Source organism: Ambystoma mexicanum (assembly GCF_040938575.1).
Source record: "Ambystoma mexicanum isolate Mex_15411 chromosome 12 unlocalized genomic scaffold, UKY_AmexF1_1 Mex_chr12_unloc.2, whole genome shotgun sequence".
Lineage (NCBI taxonomy): Eukaryota > Metazoa > Chordata > Amphibia > Caudata > Ambystomatidae > Ambystoma > Ambystoma mexicanum.
Window position 1 is genome coordinate 101,116 of NW_027182323.1, and position 15,192 is coordinate 116,307.

General features: G+C 45.9%; 1 non-coding gene across 1 annotated transcript; it reads right to left on the reverse strand.

Annotated features, from left to right (window-relative positions):
- Nucleotides 1-12,046: 12,046 nt before the first annotated feature.
- On the reverse strand, nt 12,047-12,118 carry TRNAH-GUG (transfer RNA histidin (anticodon GUG)). The gene has a single exon. It is a non-coding gene; the product is annotated as a tRNA-His (tRNA).
- Nucleotides 12,119-15,192: the final 3,074 nt, after the last annotated feature.

Below are 15,192 nucleotides of genomic sequence, written 5' to 3' on the forward strand. Positions count from 1 at the left end.
ACCACCAAAAACTGCTCAGCCGCATCAGGCCATTAGTGAGTAAACAAAACAGCACCATTATCGCCAGAGCCACCATCTCATCTAGACTGGACTACGGGAATGCACTACTTAAGGGGGGCCAATAAAAAATGCATCAAACAATGTCAGGTCCTACAGAACAATGCAGTAAGGACAATTACCAAGAAAAAAAGGAGGAACATATTACAGAAGACAGAAAGGCCCTTCATTGGTTAGCCCTGGAAGACCGGATCACTTTTAAAGCAATGACCATTGTCCATCACTGTATATATGGATCCGCACCCGTATACCTAAAAAAACAAATAACCACATACGAACCTTGCCACACCTTAAGATCCAAGGCGCAAGGGTTTGTGAAAGTAAGTCACTCCGAAAAAGATAATGGACTTGGACGAGCCTTCCCTACCAAAGCGGCAACTAAGTGGAACGAGCTCCCAAACAGCCTAAGGCTAGGATCTAATTACCTATCCTTTAGGAAAAAACTGAAGACACTGTTGTTCAAATAAAGGACCTGCATAAATACTAATGTACATGTAATGTAATCTACTCAGAACCAGTAATCTTACTCTACTGTCCGGTTACTTTTCTGTTGTACTTGTCTTCATGTAATGCGCCCTGATGCCTGCGAGCTTCGGCGCTATAGAAATAAATAAATAAATAAGTGCCCAATAGTTTGTGTAACCAATGGCAAGTCTTGTATTTAGTGACGTTCATAGTGACCTGTTTGAAGGGTGGGCTTAGTAGTCCCACCCGATGTTGAAGAGCCTATCACTTTCTTCGACTAGTATGGAACGTATGCCTAGATGTTCCCTCTAAGCCTATCACATTTGCCACTAGGTCTTTGTAGTTTGCCACGTAGGATGACGTTAGCAATACGTTGGTTAACGTCAGCAATGATGGGTTTTAGAATGTTTTTTATGAATTTCGTTGAGATCATGCTGTGAGACGTCCGTTGATGTCCGTTGTACTCCCTGCTTTAGATTATTGACATTAAAACAACTTCCTGAGTTGTTTTGATTATTGATGTTTGAGTATCTTCTGCATCCCCATTCATCTCAAAGTATTGCTACCTCGTCTTAAAGGGCTGTGTGGGCTGTCCCGGTTCAATAGTGTGTTTGATTTTTAGATGTCTACATAATCTTGCTCCTACTTATCTTGTGGAAAAGGTGACTTGGTATCAACCTAAATGACCACTGCATTCGGCAGATCAGCTGCTATTAGTAATTCCTCCCTCTCTCTGTATCTCCAGAGGAGACCGACGTTTTGCAGTCTATGGACCCAGGCTATGGAAAACCTTGCCTTGGGAACTTAGAAACATGACAGAGCTAATACAGTTCGGAAAATCACTAAAGGCATTCTTATTCAAATAAATGATAGAATCAGATCTTTTGGTAGGAGCTCTCTAAGATTTTGTGTTGGAATATGGAGTGGAATATGGAACCTGGAAACATCTGCTCCCAGATGCAGTTGTCCCTGCTCGGTGTGCCACGTTGCAAGTACTTCAAATCAAATCAAATCATGTTGATGTCTCCTCACCGTTTCGACCTCATAGAGGGAGGACTGGTCATGGCTCCTCCCTTTTTCATCCGCATTCCGGGATGCATGGTCATGGCTCATTCCTTTATCCCCTCATACAGCGAGGCATGTTGATGTCTCCTCCCGTCTCGCCTTCATAAAGGGTTGCATGTTTATATCTTCTCCTTGCCTCGCCAGGGATGCATGTTCATATCTGCTCCCTGTCTCTCCTCCATAAAGATATGCATGTTTATATCTCCTCCCTGTGTGGTCTTCATGAAGACATGCATCTTCATGATAAGTCTTTGTCTAGCCCTCATTCAGGCATGCATGTTAATGTCTCCTCCTTCTCACGTCCTAATTCAGGGATGCAATGTAATGTCTCCTTCCTGTCACACTCTCATACAGGGATGCAATGTGTATGTCTCCTCCCTGTATTGTTGTCATACAGGCATGCATATTCCTGATGACTCCTTGTTTAGCCCTCATTCAGGCATTCATGTTCATGCGTCCTCCACGTTATGTCCTTATAAAGGGATGCATGTTCATGATGACTCCTTATCACTCCCTCAAAAAGGGATGCATGTTAATGTCTCCTCCTTGTCACACCTGCGTACAGAGATGCATGTTCATGCCACCTCGTTCTCTTGCTTTCATAAAGGGATTTTATCTCCTCCCTGTCTCACCCTCAGGAAGGGATGCATGACCAATGCTCCTTCCCTTCTCGCCTGCATACATGGATGCACGTTCACGCCTCCTCCTTCTCTCAGCTTCATACGTGGATCATATCTCCTCCCTGTCTCACCCTCATGCAGGGATGCATGACCAATGCTCCCTCCCTTCTCGCCTGCATACATGGATGCACGTTCACGCCTCCTCGTTCTCTCGGCTTCATACGGGGATCATATCTCCTCCCTGTCTCACCCTCATGCAGGGATGCATGACCAATGCTCCTTCCCTTCTCGGCTGCATACATGGATGCACGTTCACGCCTCTTCCTTCTCTAGGCTTCATACGGGGATCATATCTCCTCCCTGTCTCACCCTCAGGAAGGGATGCATGACCCTGACTCCTCCCTTTCTCGCCTGCATACATGGATGCACGTTCACGCCTCCTCCTTCTCTCGGCTTCATACGAGGATCATATCTCCTCCCTGTCTCACCCTCACCTCCAACATGTGTAACTTCTTCTTCTCTTTGACCTCTGGGGCATGGGTGGCTACTGCACAGCTCTAGATGTCGCCCACCTGCAAGGTGCTATGGGAAGCACTTTTCCACATTGGACGTGCTATATTAACCCCCTCTCCCCAAATACAATAAAAATAAAGAAATATATGTGCTTCCATAATGTCTACCTTCTAATGTTTCATATGTGTAAGCACATTGTCCTCCTCCTGACCACATTCTAATACTATGTGCAAATTGTTCCTTCCATAAACTGTCACTTCCTTGGCCCTTTATTTATAATGACTGTTATACTCTCTCTCTTTCCGCCACAGTATAAAAAAGCCTAGCACACCTCATGATTGGACTAAGAAATTCCTGTCATTTAGTTGCAAATGATTTTCCCATTATCCCCAAAAACTCCTCACTGTGTCTAAGAACGCTTTTTTTCACAGGACAATACATATCAGATTGACTTGAAAGGTCCTTTCACGCGACTACAGAACGCCTCTCATTCCACTCAAAGATACTCCAGTGCCTACAATAGCCTAGGACTAGACTATGAGTCCCAATGTAGAAAGACCACAAGTCCACAGATATGGCTGTTTATTTAAACATCTGTATTATCATCAGCGTGTGACTGTAAAGGCGGGACCTCGCGCTCTCTGTAACGCGCTCCATTGGCAACATCAGTTAAATGTCGTTGGTTCAATCCCTCGCGGATGTTGTTTTTATTCCCATTTGTAACTGGGAAATACTGTCGCTGCAATACATATGTCTTAATCAAGCTAGTGGTTATTGACGTAAATGGCAGTGTTATAATGTTTCATGTACTGCAAATGTCACCACATAATGCGCTCTTAATTAGATTTGGTTGAAATACATTACAGTCACCCGATGAAAAAGTGTGCAAAGAGCATTAAAGAAACAAAAGGTACAGTACCAGGATATATCGAATTGTTTCAGTCCTCCACAGAGATTGCCAATGTATTAATGGAAATTCTAAAATATCTGCCCAACTGCCGTGACATTGCCTCACCGCAATGCCGTGACTCGGATTCTGCGGCCACAACGCAGAGTACTAACCACTATACGATCACGGCGAGCTACTTGGGCTGCTAGAGCGCCTTGTTCCACCTCTATCATAAGCTGTACTCCATCCGTGATGTCATGACTCATGTTTGAATTACAGGTTGGTTGTGTTGTCATCCATGCGAATAAGTGGACACCTGATCCCTAGTCACTTATTTAAGATCTCAATAATCAAGTCAGAATCCCAATGAAAGTCATCAAAGTGGAGCCAATTAGAAATAATATAGTTACACAAACCTGGCAATGGTGCGGCAGCCAGGGCCGATAATGGCCCGCCAGCCTGAGAGCAGGAAAGTGTGAGAGCAGTGATGGTCTTGTGAGAGTTTACAGCTGTTATTGACCCTGTCCCCTTCCATTGCAGAGTTTTATCCCTATAAGAACCGCAGGGGCTCCCTCCTGGGTGCTAATAGTTAATTTTTTTTCACAGGAAAAGTGCTCTGCACCAATTGCACGTGCCAAATCTCCCAAAGGCCACCACCATAAAAACAGAAAAGGGAAAACGTCCCTTTGCCACGGCAGTAGGCAGGTGATGGAGATGACGAGGCCAGGAGGAGAGGGGGTAAATGGGGTTGCATGGGACCTACGAAGAGGGGTGGCGGGCTGGCATTGGGAGGGTGGTGGCGGAAAAAATATTGAGGCTGGGATAGAGAGGCGCTGGAGTTCCAGAAAGAACACAGGCAGTGATCACAGTTTCCAGCTGGCGTTCGCAGCCTTATGTTTATGTTTATTGATTTATACCGCGCACAAGGTACCCTAAGGCTTATAGGCGCCGACAAAACAACAAAGTGGCATAATGAGTATAACAAGAACAAACAACATTAAGCTCCGAAAACATGTACTGACAAGGGGGCCACTAGGCCATTCCCATGGAAGAAGGAAAACAACATCGTAAAGAAAAGAGGATAGGTTAATTTAACACTATTCGCACTTTTGTGAAGGCGGACATGTCCTGTACATTGGTGAGACTGTTTATAAAAGAGGGCAAACTACTAGGCCCACAACCAATAATGATACAGTCAGTGTTATCTGTCTTGCACCAGTTGCTGATCTGTAGTCTCCGAAGAACTTTGAGGTCCTGCGCCCTTATACAATTGGGTCCCACTTTATTACTAAGCCGTGCTAAAACTTTATTTTTTAGTGACTCCCTGGATTCCACTTGCTTCGGCTTGTCCACATTGATCAGAACGATGTTTCTTGGGTCCAATGCGAAACTCCTCATGTTGGAATCCGCAATTTCGGGCATGGTGGATTTTCTCTGGCGAATGTCCTTAAATGGAAGGGGAGCCATGAGTCGCCTGGGCTTCAGAAGAGGTGGTATACTCTCTTGTGATACTGTAGTCATTTGACAAGGAATGAACAGAGTTGTCTTGGATTTCCCAGATGTCCCTCTGTGAGTGAGCTCAATCGGCTCTGTTTGAGAGTCTGTATGACCTCTGTTCTCAAGACTGGACGTTTGAGAGGCCTTTTCCTCTCTAGTAAACTTCACCTGAGAGGACTTCTGTAGAGATGACGATAAGGGCACAGACATATTTGACGAAACAGTGTCTACCCAGGAATAAAATTCCCCAAAGTTCGAACAGATTGCTAGATCCCGTAACATGTTATCCTTAAAGCATAGCCAATTGGCTATGGCTTTGGGCTCAACCAACTCCTTCACAGCTCTGGCTGCTGCTAACTCAGCCGGCTGATCTCGAGGAAAATGATGTCCTAAGGGGCCCGAGCTTTCTGGTGTAGCTCCACTATCTTTGAACAACTCCCCCTTAACCCCCAGATGTGCATTGTAAGGTGAATAGACCATTGGCCGAGGATGTATGGAGGAGCCCGTAGGGGAGCAGGTGAAGCTATCGGTGCTCCTGGGAACCTCATTGCTATGTAGTATATTAGTGAGCAGAAGATGTTCTTGCTGCAATTTCAGTCTCCTCGCGGCACTTAAGGCTAAAACTTCTGAAAATCTATTATCCCTCCTTTGGGGAGCCTGATGTATTACCTGTATGGGAGCAGCCATATTGCTCGAGGCCGCGCACTGTCTGCAATCAGTCCCTTGTGATATTACCAGCTCCGGTATTTACAGAGGTGGTTGTGCCGGGGCCGGTAATACCGGCAACGGTGTTACTGCCAACTCGTAATTGACCAGAACGCTAAAAAGTCCTGTTCACCAGAATCACTGGCACTTTTACCACATACCAGCAAACTCGTAATGAGTCCCAATGTTTCCTAAGGGCTCCATATAAAGATTAAAAAGAGATGGAGATAAAATCGCCCTGCGGTACTCCAAACGGTGCAATGTTGGGAGATCACTGTTCTTGTCTATTCGCTTTACGAGACTAACACTGACTGGTCTGTGAACCAGCCACTCAAATCTCCATTGCACCCTCTCAGTGAAACCAGGCAAGCATGTCTCTCTCACAAAAGCTGTCCCCAGGGATTCCCATCTCCACCTGGTCTTGCTCACAGTTCTCATCCGACGACATGTCTCTCGTCCACTCACTTTAGGAGACAGACACTGATTGGTGTGTCACCCACCTCCCTGAATATCAGCTGCACCCTCCTAGCAAAATCAGGCAAGTGTATCTCTCCCACAAGCTGCCCTCAGGGTTTACCAGCACTCCCTCCCAGGTGTGCCTTGTGCATGTGCCTTGTCAAAGAAAGGATGATCTTTAAAACCCTTGTCCTTACACACAAGTGTCTTCACGGCCAGGCTGCTCCCCCTAACTGGTCCAAAGGATCTCCAAACCCCCTGCCTCCAGACCTTCCAGAACTCCCTACTCAAACGTGATTACTGTTCCCAGGACACGCAAAGCCCGCGCCGGCGGCGCCAGTTTCCCAACTCTGTCAGCCACCCACTGGAACGCCCTCCTATTAGGACAATTGACTCCCATGCGGCCTTCCGCAAGGCCATCAAAACTAGTCTCTTTCTATGAACTAGCCTAGCCTTAAATACCCCTGCTGTACCTGTTACCTAACAACTTGTTGTTCCCCCTTCTCTGTATTCTGCAACCACATGCCATGCAATGTAGCATGGTCTAAGTCTGTGTGTAACCTTGTACCATGCATTGTACCTTCCTCTAAGTTTATCTACTTGGACGGGTTCACAGTGAACCCTTAATCAAGCCTTCTAGAGCACTGTTATAGCACCTCGATGCCTGCGGGCTGTAGTGTGCTCTACAAATACAAATAAATAAATACATTTCAGCCATCACAAGAAGACTGTGAGAAGGACCAAACAGACTTTTACAATAAAATTCAAAAAGCTTGCTAAGTCATAAAATCCTGTAAGTTGGACGTCCAACCACACCTTCTCCTGGATAACTTAGAGCATACCCCCCACGAGAGGAGTACATTCAAGTTCTCCCAATCTCTCTAGAGGACATGAACTCTATACTTTCTACCATTAGATGCACAGCCTGCTCCGAAAACATACTACCCCCCCCCCTAGCTTATACTGGACAATGCCAGGACTTTTGCCCCCTATCTTCGTAGAATGGTGAATGCTTCGTTTAGAGACAACAAAGTCCCTACCACAATTAAAACAGTTACTGGTACACTCCTAGTCCAAAAACCTGGATTAGACCTACACGGCCCTTCCAATCTCCGTCCAATAACTAACTGTAACTTTCTCCTAAAAATCTTGGACAAAGTCGCTACCACCCAACTCCAAAATTATGTCGACAGGAACAGCCTCCTACACACAGACACCCAACAATTGGGCTTTAGAGGAGCACATAGTACAGCGACGGCCCTGCTGGACCTTCAGACTAAAATGCTTAATATATTAGACGAGGGAAAAACAGGGATGCTGATATTATTAGACCTCTCAGCAGCATTTGATTTGCTCGACCATCAAAAACTCCACAAGGCTTTAGACAAATCAGGTAATCGTTCTCGAGGAGCCATAGACTGGGTAACATCCTTCCTCAAAGAGCAGAGCTCCAAGATCCACTGTGGTGACCACTTCTCCATACCCGACCTATAAATCATGGAGTACCCCAGGGGGCCATCCTATTGCCCCTTTTGTTCCATCTCTATCTGCAGCGTCTATGTACCCTATTAACCAACCTAGGGGTCTTCTTTACACATTTCGCCGATGTTACACAACTTGTCATCAAAATATCTAGCTGTCATACCACTGACAATAATAAGCTTGCATGCAATTACAGCACCATCGAAGCCTGGATGTTGACAAATTGGCTTTGCCTCAACGGAAGCAAAACTGAGCTCATGATCTTTGGATCACACCAGGCAAGCGCTAAACTAGACACAGAATACACCACCTTTAAGATCAAAGACACAAATGTAAGGGTCTCTGATAAGGTCAAGACACTAGGTGTCCACCTGCAAGCATCCTTGGAAGCGGAAGCCCACGTAACATACCTGAAAAACAGTTGCTGATACCACCAAAAACTGCTCAGCCGCATCAGGCCATTAGTGAGTAAACAAAACAGCACCATTATCGCCAGAGCCACCATCTCATCCAGACTGGACTACGGGAATGCACTACTTAAGGGGGGGGCCAATAAAAAATGCATCAAACAATGTCAGGTCATACAGAACAATGCAGTAAGGACAATTACCAAGAAAAAAAAGGAGGAACATATTACAGAAGACAGAAAGGCCCTTCATTGGTTAGCCCTGGAAGACCGGATCACTTTTAAAGCAATGACCATTGTCCATCACTGTATATATGGATCCGCACCCGTATACCTAAAAAAACAAATAACCACATACGAACCTTGCCACACCTTAAGATCCAAGGCGCAAGGGTTTGTGAAAGTAAGTCACTCCGAAAAAGATAATGGACTTGGACGAGCCTTCCCTACCAAAGCGGCAACTAAGTGGAACGAGCTCCCAAACAGCCTAAGGCTAGGATCTAATTACCTATCCTTTAGGAAAAAACTGAAGACACTGTTGTTCAAATAAAGGACCTGCATAAATACTAATGTACATGTAATGTAATCTACTCAGAACCAGTAATCTTACTCTACTGTCCGGTTACTTTTCTGTTGTACTTGTCTTCATGTAATGCGCCCTGATGCCTGCGAGCTTCGGCGCTATAGAAATAAATAAATAAATAAGGGCCCAATAGTTTGTGTAACCAATGGCAAGTCTTGTATTTAGTGACGTTCATAGTGACCTGTTTGAAGGGTGGGCTTAGTAGTCCCACCCGATGTTGAAGAGCCTATCACTTTCTTCGACTAGTATGGAACGTATACCTAGATGTTCCCTCTAAGCCTATCACATTTGCCACTAGGTCTTTGTAGCTTGCCACGTAGGATGACGTTAGCAATACGTAGGTTAACGTCAGCAATGATGGGTTTTAGAATGTTTTTTATGAATTTCGTTGAGATCATGCTGTGAGACGTCCGTTGATGTCCGTTGTACTCCCTGCTTTAGATTATTGACATTAAAACAACTTCCTGAGTTGTTTTGATTATTGATGTTTGAGTATCTTCTGCATCCCCATTCATCTCAAAGTATTGCTACCTCGTCTTAAAGGGCTGTGTGGGCTGTCCCGGTTCAATAGTGTGTTTGATTTTTAGATGTCTACATAATCTTGCTCCTACTTATCTTGTGGAAAAGGTGACTTGGTATCAACCTAAATGACCACTGCATTCGGCAGATCAGCTGCTATTAGTAATTCCTCCCTCTCTCTGTATCTCCAGAGGAGACCGACGTTTTGCAGTCTATGGACCCAGGCTATGGAAAACCTTGCCTTGGGAACTTAGAAACATGACAGAGCTAATACAGTTCGGAAAATCACTAAAGGCATTCTTATTCAAATAAATGATAGAATCAGATCTTTTGGTAGGAGCTCTCTAAGATTTTGTGTTGGAATATGGAGTGGAATATGGAACCTGGAAACAACTGCTCCCAGATGCAGTTGTCCCTGCTCGGTGTGCCACGTTGTAAGTACTTCAAATCAAATCAAATCATGTTGATGTCTCCTCACCGTTTCGACCTCATAGAGGGAGGACTGGTCATGGCTCCTCCCTTTTTCATCCGCATTCCGGGATGCATGGTCATGGCTCATTCCTTTATCCCCTCATACAGCGAGGCATGTTGATGTCTCCTCCCCGTCTCGCCTTCATAAAGGGTTGCATGTTTATATCTTCTCCTTGCCTCGCCAGGGATGCATGTTCATATCTGCTCCCTGTCTCTCCTCCATAAAGATATGCATGTTTATATCTCCTCCCTGTGTGGTCTTCATGAAGACATGCATCTTCATGATAAGTCTTTGTCTAGCCCTCATTCAGGCATGCATGTTAATGTCTCCTCCTTCTCACGTCCTAATTCAGGGATGCAATGTAATGTCTCCTTCCTGTCACACTCTCATACAGGGATGCAATGTGTATGTCTCCTCCCTGTATTGTTGTCATACAGGCATGCATATTCCTGATGACTCCTTGTTTAGCCCTCATTCAGGCATTCATGTTCATGCGTCCTCCACGTTATGTCCTTATAAAGGGATGCATGTTCATGATGACTCCTTATCACTCCCTCAAAAAGGGATGCATGTTAATGTCTCCTCCTTGTCACACCTGCGTACAGAGATGCATGTTCATGCCACCTCGTTCTCTTGCTTTCATAAAGGGATTTTATCTCCTCCCTGTCTCACCCTCAGGAAGGGATGCATGACCAATGCTCCTTCCTGTCTCGCCCGCATACATGGATGCACATTCACGCCTCCGAGTTCTCTCGGCTTCATACGGGGATCATATCTCCTCCCTGTCTCACCCTCATGCAGGGATGCATGACCAATGCTCCTTCCCTTCTCGCCTGCATACATGGATGCACGTTCACGCCTCCTCCTTCTCTCAGCTTCATACGTGGATCATATCTCCTCCCTGTCTCACCCTCATGCAGGGATGCATGACCAATGCTCCCTCCCTTCTCGCCTGCATACATGGATGCACGTTCACGCCTCCTCGTTCTCTCGGCTTCATAGGGGGATCATATCTCCTCCCTGTCTCACCCTCATGCAGGGATGCATGACCAATGCTCCTTCCCTTCTCGGCTGCATACATGGATGCACGTTCACGCCTCCTCCTTCTCTAGGCTTCATACGGGGATCATATCTCCTCCCTGTCTCACCCTCAGGAAGGGATGCATGACCCTGACTCCTCCCTTTCTCGCCTGCATACATGGATGCACGTTCACGCCTCCTCCTTCTCTCGGCTTCATACGAGGATCATATCTCCTCCCTGTCTCACCCTCACCTCCAACATGTGTAACTTCTTCTTCTCTTTGACCTCTGGGGCATGGGTGGCTACTGCACAGCTCTAGATGTCGCCCACCTGCAAGGTGCTATGGAAAGCACTTTTCCACATTGGACGTGCTATATTAACCCCCTCTCCCCAAATACAATAAAAATAAAGAAATATATGTGCTTCCATAATGTCTACCTTCTAATGTTTCATATGTGTAAGCACATTGTCCTCCTCCTGACCACATTCTAATACTATGTGCAAATTGTTCCTTCCATAAACTGTCACTTCCTTGGCCCTTTATTTATAATGACTGTTATACTCTCTCTCTTTCCGTCACAGTATAAAAAAGCCTAGCACACCTCATGATTGGACTAAGAAATTCCTGTCATTTAGTTGCAAATGATTTTCCCATTATCCCCAAAAACTCCTCACTGTGTCTAAGAACGCTTTTTTTCACAGGACAATACAGATCAGATGGACTTGAAAGGTCCTTTCACACGACTACAGAACGCCTCTCATTCCACTAAAAGATACGCCAGTGCCTACAATAGCCTAGGACTGGACTATGAGTCCCAATGTAGAAAGACCACAAGTCCACAGATATGCCTGTTTATTTAAACATCTGTATTATCATCAGCGTGTGACTGTAAAGGCGGGACCTCGCGCTCTCTGTAACGCGCTCCATTGGCAACATCAGTTAAATGTCGTTGGTTCAATCCCTCGCGGATGTTGTTTTTATTCCCATTTGTAACTGGGAAATACTGTCGCTGCAATACATATGTCTTAATCAAGCTAGTGGTTATTGACGTAAATGGCAGTGTTATAATGTTTCATGTACTGCAAATGTCACCACATAATGCGCTCTTAATTAGATTTGGTTGAAATACATTACAGTCATCCGATGAAAAAGTGTGCAAAGAGCATTAAAGAAACAAAAGGTTCATAACAGTAACAGGACACATCGAATTGTTTCAGTCCTCCACAGAGATTGCCAATGTATTAATGGAAATTCTAAAATATCTGCCCAACTGCCGTGACATTGACTCACTGCAATGCCGTGACTCGGATTCGAACCGAGGTTGCTGCGGCCACAACGCAGAGTACTAACCACTATACGATCACGGCGATCTACTTGGGCTGCTATAGCGCCTTGTTCCACCTCTATCATAAGCTGTACTCCATCCGTGATGTCATGACTCATGTTTGAATTACAGGTTGGTTGTGTTGTCATCCATGCGAATAAGTGGACACCTGATCCCTAGTCACTTATTTAAGATCTCAATAATCAAGTCAGAATCCCAATGAAAGTCATCAAAGTGGAGCCAATTAGAAATAATATAGTTACACAAACCTGGCAATGGTGCGGCAGCCAGGGCCGATAATGGCCCGCCAGCCTGAGAGCAGGAAAGTGTGAGAGCAGTGATGGTCTTGTGAGAGTTTACAGCTGTTATTGACCCTGTCCCCTTCCATTGCAGAGTTTTATCCCTATAAGAACCGCAGGGGCTCCCTCCTGGGTGCTAATAGTTAATTTTTTTCCACAGGAAAAGTGCTCTGCACCAATTGCACGTGCCAAATCTCCCAAAGGCCACCACCATAAAAACAGAAAAGGGAAAACGTCCCTTTGCCACGGCAGTAGGCAGGTGATGGAGATGACGAGGCCAGGAGGAGAGGGGGTAAATGGGGTTGCATGGGACCTACGAAGAGGGGTGGCGGGCTGGCATTGGGAGGGTGGTGGCGGAAAAAATATTGAGGCTGGGATAGAGAGGCGCTGGAGTTCCAGAAAGAACACAGGCAGTGATCACAGTTTCCAGCTGGCGTTCGCAGCCTTATGTTTATGTTTATGTTTATTGATTTATACCGCGCACAAGGTACCCTAAGGCTTATAGGCGCCGACAAAACAACAAAGTGGCATAATGAGTATAACAAGAACAAACAACATTAAGCTCCGAAAACATGTACTGACAAGGGGGCCACTAGGCCATTCCCATGGAAGAAGGAAAACAACATCGTAAAGAAAAGAGGATAGGTTAATTTAACACTATTCGCACTTTTGTGAAGGCGGACATGTCCTGTACATTGGTGAGACTGTTTATAAAAGAGGGCAAACTACTAGGCCCACAACCAATAATGATACAGTCAGTGTTATCTGTCTTGCACCAGTTGCTGATCTGTAGTCTCCGAAGAACTTTGAGGTCCTGCGCCCTTATACAATTGGGTCCCACTTTATTACTAAGCCGTGCTAAAACTTTATTTTTTAGTGACTCCCTGGATTCCACTTGCTTCGGCTTGTCCACATTGATCAGAACGATGTTTCTTGGGTCCAATGCGAAACTCCTCATGTTGGAATCCGCAATTTCGGGCATGGTGGATTTTCTCTGGCGAATGTCCTTAAATGGAAGGGGAGCCATGAGTCGCCTGGGCTTCAGGAGAGGTGGTATACTCTCTTGTGATACTGTAGTCATTTGACAAGGAATGAACAGAGTTGTCTTGGATTTCCCAGATGTCCCTCTGTGAGTGAGCTCAATCGGCTCTGTTTGAGAGTCTGTATGACCTCTGTTCTCAAGAATGGACGTTTGAGAGGCCTTTTCCTCTCTAGTAAACTTCACCTGAGAGGACTTCTGTAGAGATGACGATAAGGGCACAGACATATTTGACGAAACAGTGTCTACCCAGGAATAAAATTCCCCAAAGTTCGAACAGATTGCTAGATCCCGTAACATGTTATCCTTAAAGCATAGCCAATTGGCTATGGCTTTGGGCTCAACCAACTCCTTCACAGCTCTGGCTGCTGCTAACTCAGCCGGCTGATCTCGAGGAAAATGATGTCCTAAGGGGCCCGAGCTTTCTGGTGTAGCTCCACTATCTTTGAACAACTCCCCCTTAGCCCCCAGATGTGCATTGTAAGGGGAATAGACCATTGGCCGAGGTTGTATGGAGGAGCCCGTAGGGGAGCAGGTGAAGCTATCGGTGCTCCTGGGAACCTCATTGCTATGTAGTATATTAGTGAGCAGAAGATGTTCTTGCTGCAATTTCAGTCTCCTCGCGGCACTTAAGGCTAAAACTTCTGAAAATCTATTATCCCTCCTTTGGGGAGCCTGATGTATTACCTGTATGGGAGCAGCCATATTGCTCGAGGCCGCGCACTGTCTGCAATCAGTCCCTTGTGATATTACCAGCGCCGGTATTTACAGAGGTGGTTGTGCCGGGGCCGGTAATACAGGCAACGGCGTTACTGCCAACTCGTAATTGACCAGAACGCTAAAAAGTCCTGTTCACCAGAATCACTGGCACTTTTACCACATACCAGCAAACTCGTAATGAGTCCCAATGTTTCCTAAGGGCTCCATATAAAGATTAAAAAGAGATGGAGATAAAATCGCCCTGCGGTACTCCAAACGGTGCAATGTTGGGAGATCACTGTTCTTGTCTATTCGCTTTACGAGACTAACACTGACTGGTCTGTGAACCAGCCACTCAAATCTCCATTGCACCCTCTCAGTGAAACCAGGCAAGCATGTCTCTCTCACAAAAGCTGTCCCCAGGGATTCCCATCTCCACCTGGTCTTGCTCACAGTTCTCATCCGACGACATGTCTCTCGTCCACTCACTTTAGGAGACAGACACTGATTGGTGTGTCACCCACCTCCCTGAATATCGGCTGCACCCTCCTAGCAAAATCAGGCAAGTGTATCTCTCCCACAAGCTGCCCTCAGGGTTTACCAGCACTCCCTCCCAGGTGTGCCTTGTGCATGTGCTTTGTCAAAGAAAGGATGATCTTTAAAACCCTTGTCCTTACACACAAGTGTCTTCACAGCCAGGCCGCTCCCCCTAACTGGTCCAAAGGATCTCCAAACCCCCTGCCTCCAGACCTTCCAGAACTCCCTACTCAAACGTGATTACTGTTCCCAGGACACGCAAAGCCCGCGCCGGCGGCGCCAGTTTCCCAACTCTGTCAGCCACCCACTGGAACGCCCTCCTATTAGGACAATTGACTCCCATGCGGCCTTCCGCAAGGCCATCAAAACTAGTCTCTTTCTATGAACTAGCCTAGCCTTAAATACCCCTGCTGTACCTGTTACCTAACAACTTGTTGTTCCCCCTTCTCTGTATTCTGCAACCACATGCCATGCAATGTAGCATGGTCTAAGTCTGTGTGTAACCTTGTACCATGCATTGTACCTTCCTCTAAGTTTATCTAC